We start from the raw sequence: 6,002 nt of genomic DNA on the forward strand, positions 1-6,002 counted from the left end.
TCAGCTCAGTGTGCCTCAGACAGACTGCATTTGGCACTCCGTGGCATGCTGTGCAGCTCCAGAAATTAATGCTAGGGAAAAAATGGGCAAAAATAATAGTCATGTAGAAACATGAGTTAGGAAGAAATGCTATAAATTAGGTATTTCTGTTGATTGAGGCAGTTGATCTTGCTTGTGGATCTTTGGGGTGTGAACTTGATGCTGAACGGCTCGTTTTTCATTTGACATGCCTTGAATTATTTTCAAAGAGATAGAAGAGAAGCTTATGAAATAGAATAGGTTATTGAGTCCTCCTGAAATGCTCACAATGGTTATGCATAAAGCCAAAGTGAAGGATGATGGAATAAAATTCTGTGCTTTATAAGTAAATACTTCAACCTGATCTCCGTGCAGGGTCCTAGTTATTTCTGTTTTTAAAATCCAAAAGAAGTTTAGGAAGTCTTAGAGGTTAGTATTGTGGGAAATAAATGGCTCTTCCACAAAAAATTCCACATAAGCAAGGCTCTTTGAACAATTCTTTTTGAAATCGGTTCTAACTATAGCCAGTTAGCGGTTTAATGTTGAAATGTATACTTGCTCTCCTATAAAGCAGTATTTCATTTGCATTTCAGTGCTGTGAGTCTTGACAAATTTGGGAAGAGCCTGAGAGAAATTTTTCATCCTGAGATACAAAAGGTAGGAGGTGACTTCGTTTTTCCGTTTGGTTATGGCTTTTTATTATGTTCTGGAAAAATAAGTCGTTACATATAAATGCTAGTGGTTTGTTTCTTTCGGTAGTAGGATAATAATGATGAGTAGGGTTTCAGTTACAAAAGAAGCTGTCTTTATTAGTTGAACTGGCTACTTTGAAATTAAACAAATCTAAGAGTACGTTACAGGGGTTTTTGTGCTGTCTTCAGTACTGGTGTGCTAAAGATATTGTTTTGTTTACAGGATTTATTGGTTCTTGAAGAGCAAGAGGTAAATGTAAACTTATCGCTCCTAGCACTCACTTAGTGACTTAAAACAATTTAGATATCAATTGCTTATTGCAGTAAAAAAATGTGGTATTTCTGTGCAACATACGAGATCGAAAATCATTTTAAGCACCAGCATAATATATCTTATTAATAGATGACCAACTTAGTAATATCATAAAATTCATAATCTGTGATCAAAAGTAAATTATTAGGTATCTGCTACTTGAGCATGTAATGGAGCTGGTCTGAAGTGTATATTCCTGTGTGTAGGACGTATGCAAAAGTTGTATATAAAAGTCCTTAGAGGAAACATTATTTTAGGTCTTTTGTTTGATTGTCTGTTTATCCTGTAATATTTGTTTTTATTTCTCAAGGACCTGTGAATTTGAAATTTGGAATCCTTTATGCTAAGGATGGGCAGCTTACAGATGATGAAATGTTCGGTGATGGTGAGTTTTTCACCTTTTCCTTGGCTGAAGGTTGCAAAAAATATTGAGCTTCACTGTGAGTACAGACATTCACAGTTGTGACCATCTTAGAATTCATCTTGGGAGCCTTGAAGATTTGTATATAAATCAAATTGTTATACTGAATAAACCGTTTCTTTTTTTCCAGTGGGTGTTCCCATAATTAAGTAGTATGGAGCTGAAGGGGACTATGATGTAATGGTGATGGAGCCGTTTGGACTGAGTCGTGAAGAGATCTTCAGTTTTTGTTCAAGGAAATTTAGTCTCGAGACAGTCCTATTACTCGCTGACCAAGTGGTAGGAAACTGCTTTGTTGATCTTGATGGTGCAGTGTGTTAGAATATTAAAATTCCTTGAGAGATCAGAACCAAATACGTTGTTTCTGTAATTTAGAGGTGAATAGGCCTGTATCATTAAAGAAAAGACTCAAAATTGATTTTGTTTCCCTTAAATACCAAGTGCCCCATCTAAAGTGATTACAAAGTCTTAATTGATTTTTAAAAACCAGACTTGCACTGTTTGCAAACCATCTGTTGCACTGCTCAAAGACACAAGAAATTTGCCCAAGAATGTTTTTGGAAACAAATGTAAAATAGACACGGGGAAAGAGCTGGAGAGGTTTATGTATTGTCTATCAAATTATGTTCTCTTTAATGCCCTTACATTTTACAATGAAAAGTTTCATTACCTCTTCTATCGTTAAGACAATGTTGCTAGTGTTTTTATAAGGAAAAAAGTGTATGCCTAGTCTCTCTTGAGTGATTTTTTTTTCTCTTTATCTAGATTAGTTAAATTGAATACATGCACTCTAAGAACTTCATCCACCGATATGTGAAGCCAGACAACTTCTTAATGGGCCTTGGGAACAATTCCGTTATTGATTCCATTCCTATAATAAACTGTGCAGTCTACGTTAGGTATATTGGCTGCAGTACCCAATTTTTTTCGCTAGGCGGAAGCAGTGCTCCATGCAAACTAAGGGCAGCGCATGCGCAGAATCGCCTTGACGACAAAGGGCGGGGCTTCCGGATACGTATGGGTGTGATGCAATCCGCTTTTGCGGATGCGCGGAAGCCTTTCTGGCCACTGAGGGCAGCGCATGCGCGGACCGGCTTGACTTAGGGGCGGGGTTTGTGGCTGCGTACGTCTGTGCTAGGCGTCCGGCCCGGAAGGGGGTTCATTTCCGGCCGCGCGGCGCGCTGGAGCGGCGGTGGCGGTGCGGGGCCTTCGCCGGGAGCCCGGACGCCTTTGGGGCCGGGACGTGCGGCGGCGCTGGGGGAGCGGGCGGGCTGGGGGCGGCCGGGGGCCGAGCCCGGGCGTGGCCGTCGGGCAGCGGCCGGCTGGGGGGGACGTGGCTGGCCGGCGCTCGGCCGCGGCAGGGAGCGCCTGGTGCCGGCGGCGGGCGGGCAGAGGCGGGCGGCCCGGCCCGGGCCCGGCGGGGCTGCCGGCGGTTCTCGTCTCCCCGGCAGTGACGGTGGTCAGCGGGCTGCTCGCGGTGCTGCCTTTTTTTTTTTTTTTCTCGGAGCCGCGCCGCTACCTCAGCGAGGAGGCGAGGAACGGCGGCGGGGCGGCCCCGGTGCTCCCTTGTGGCGGCGGGGCCCGGGAGGGGGGTCGGCCCGCGGCGCCCTGCCGCCCCCCCGCCGCCTCCGGGCTGCCCGGGCAGCCGCCGCAGCTCTGCGCGGGGCTTTGTCTTTCCCCCAGCCGCTGGCCGGGGCCGTGGCAGCGGGCTGGGGCTGCCGCCCCCCGCGGGCCGCAGGGGCTGCCTTGGGGCCTGCGGTAACGCTGTCGCGGGGTGGGGGGGGGGCTCAGGAGCCTCTTCAGCCCCTGCGAGCGGGCAAGGGAAGGGCAAGGCCGGCGGTGGGATCCCCACCCCTCGCCCCCGACTGCTGATTTCTCTAAAAAGTATTGCAAAGGGCAAGCGTTTAACTGCCGGGGAGGGTTGGGAGGCAGCAGCTCGGGTCTCTTGCTGAACCTGTGTCGTGACAGTCAGCTCCTGGGCCAGAGCAGCCGAGGGGAAGAGGCCTTTGGATTTGCTACCCAGTGAAACGGGGCTTTTTTTGTGTTTTTCTTTGAGCCTAGGTTCATCCGGAATTGTATGTTGACAAATCAAGGGGAGCTAAACCGAAGGTCAGTCTAGATGTTACTTTTCCATGTATTCCTTGTGCTTGTGAGTTGCCCTGCTGACTGTGGAGGGATAACTTCTAGTACTTGCCGAGGGCTCACGAGGCTCTGTGTGCCCGCTGCTTCTGAGTGCTGCGCTGCTGCTTGGGCAATAATTGGACTTTAATGCCAATGCCACATGTTAGCCTTTCTCCAGAAGTTATAAAAGCAGAATGAGCGTTAAGAATCTGATTGCCTTTTAACTAAATTCAAAACCAAGTTGCGGGATGAAGTGACTGGAAGTCCTGCAGTATTCAGTACTGGTGTGCTAAAGATATTGTTTTCTTTACAGGATTTATTGGTTCTTGAAGAGCAAGAGGTAAATGTACTTTTCACTCCTAGCACTTACTTAGTGACTTATAACAACAGTGTCTTAGGGTGTTGAGTTGAAAAAAAAAAGATTCTGGTAATTCTAGGCAAATAGCTGAAAACTTAACATTCTGCTTAAGGCCAGAAAAAAATCAGAATCTGTTTTTTGGCAATTGTTCATTGAAATGCATACTTTGGGTGATAACGCAAACTGTCAGCATTCCTGGAGTTGTATGTGTGTGCACAGTACCGTGTAACATACTGCCTGTGTGACTGAGAGCTGCCCGGAGAGTGTGATGTGAGGCATGCGGTGTCACTGTGAAGCGAATGGGGAGTCCTGATCTGCGTGTCAGTGTTCCCTGCGAGGGGACAGACAGAGCGATTGAAAAATCAGTTTATGAAGTGTTGGAATGCATCATTAGAAATTAGAGCCGGAGACTGTGGACAAAATATTAGAACTAACGTCATTTGGAAAAAGCACGAATTAGCCTCTGCCCCTAGTGTCGTAGGTGCTGTCTGTCTATTCGAGCAAAGGGTGGCAAGTGTCTAAGATACATTATCTCCTCGGAAAAATATTATTATGGATACATGAAGAAAACCGAACATAGGTGTTTGGATTTGTGGATGGGCAGTTGTTTTTTCAGATGTGCTATGGAGTTTTCCCTTTAGACTCGAAAAGTTGAAGGCCAGAAAACCTGGTGGAGGCCCAAACTGAGGTACGTTTGGGCCCTGAAACTCAGCAGAGGCCCTAAATAAGGTAAGCGTAGGGCCTGAAATGCAGCGAAGGCGTGAGCAACAGGCCCTGAACAACAGTTGACCTTTAGGTGGCATCACCGACTGAATGTTACAGGGATATATATATATACACACACATATATTTAGTATTGGCTCTGTAGCAAAATGTGTGTGGTCCTTGGCAAGCTATGTGTGATCCTTAGCAAAAGGTGTAGCTTGGCTAAACTAGAATCATGAGGGAAGAGAGTTAGAGGCGGGTGGCCAAGGCCGTGGATCCAGCTGGCTGGCTCTGTTCGGAACCGGGTGGTCAAAGTGCAGTAGATACAGGAATCTCCCTCAGGTCCTCCCTAAGCCCTGGCCAGGCTTTGGTGGGACCCGAGAGGCAAGCGAAACCGGGTGCTTCCGCATTTGCAATGAGGTGAGCTTGTTTATTCCATAGCACAAAACTGGACCCTCTTGCAGCGACTTCGGAGACCTCAGCTACGAGGGGACGCCCTGTGCAGCACTTCCCCATTGCCGGGAGAGGCTTTCCAAATCCTCGCTGCAAGAGGGGCTCCCCAGCGCCTGCGCATCTGGAGGATGGTAACGTATTGGGGCAGCTGGAATAGGTATCGTTCTTCATCGCTGTAGCTAACCTGCGGTAGGGCTGATGAGGTGCGTTGCCTCGCTTATCTGTTCTTCTGCCTGAATGAGGGTCTTGTAGGTGAATTCTTTTGTACATGTGTATTGTATTAATATCTGTATGAATTGAAAACCAAGTGAGTAAAAACTGTTTTCCACTTCTGTGTCTGTGTAATTTATATTGTTGCTGTGAAATGGCAAAAGAAGCCCCCAACTCAGGCAAGTTTGGGGTTAGTGTTGTGGTTATTAGGGCACTTCAGGTTTTAGGCGGCTTAGGGGGATTGGATTTCTAGGGGTTGTGGGGAGTTTGGGTTTCAGTGGGTTTGGGCTGGTTAGGGTTGGGGTTCGGGTTAGAGGTTAGAGTTGAAGGGGTAGGGTCCTGTGTTAGGATCCTGTCTTACGTTTATGGGTAGGGTCAGGGTCCGGTTAGGTTTAGATCCTATCTTAGCTTTAGGGTTAGCGTTAGATCCTGTCTTAGGGTTAAGGTTTTTTAGGGTTAGATCCTGTTTGGGGGGGGGGGGGGGGGAGGTGTTAGGTAGGTGGTGTTGAGTGTGTGTGTCGTGGGGGAGGGGGCTTGGTAGCTGGGGGGGGGAGTGTGTGGTGGGGGAGGGGGCTCGGTAGGTAGGTGAGATCAAGTGTGTGCGTGTGGTGGGGGAGGGGGATTGCTAGGTCGGTAGGTGGGGGCAAGTGTGTGGGTGGTGGGGGAGGGGTTTCGGTAGGGAGGGGCGGGCGTGTGCTGGGGACAGGGGTT

General features: G+C 47.7%; 1 protein-coding gene across 1 annotated transcript in view; it reads left to right on the plus strand.

Annotated features, from left to right (window-relative positions):
- RERE (arginine-glutamic acid dipeptide repeats) overlaps positions 1 to 6,002 on the plus strand; it is a 326,197-nt gene that overhangs the window by 285,480 nt on the left and 34,715 nt on the right. The window contains exons 23-27 of the mRNA XM_080377911.1: positions 612 to 675; positions 934 to 960; positions 1,334 to 1,408; positions 1,575 to 1,723; positions 2,210 to 2,343. The gene's annotated coding sequence lies outside the window, so the exon portion shown is untranslated. The remainder of the gene's footprint in view (positions 1 to 611; positions 676 to 933; positions 961 to 1,333; positions 1,409 to 1,574; positions 1,724 to 2,209; positions 2,344 to 6,002) is intronic.

The sequence above is a fragment of the Falco punctatus genome (assembly GCF_963210335.1).
Source record: "Falco punctatus genome assembly, chromosome: 3".
Lineage (NCBI taxonomy): Eukaryota > Metazoa > Chordata > Aves > Falconiformes > Falconidae > Falco > Falco punctatus.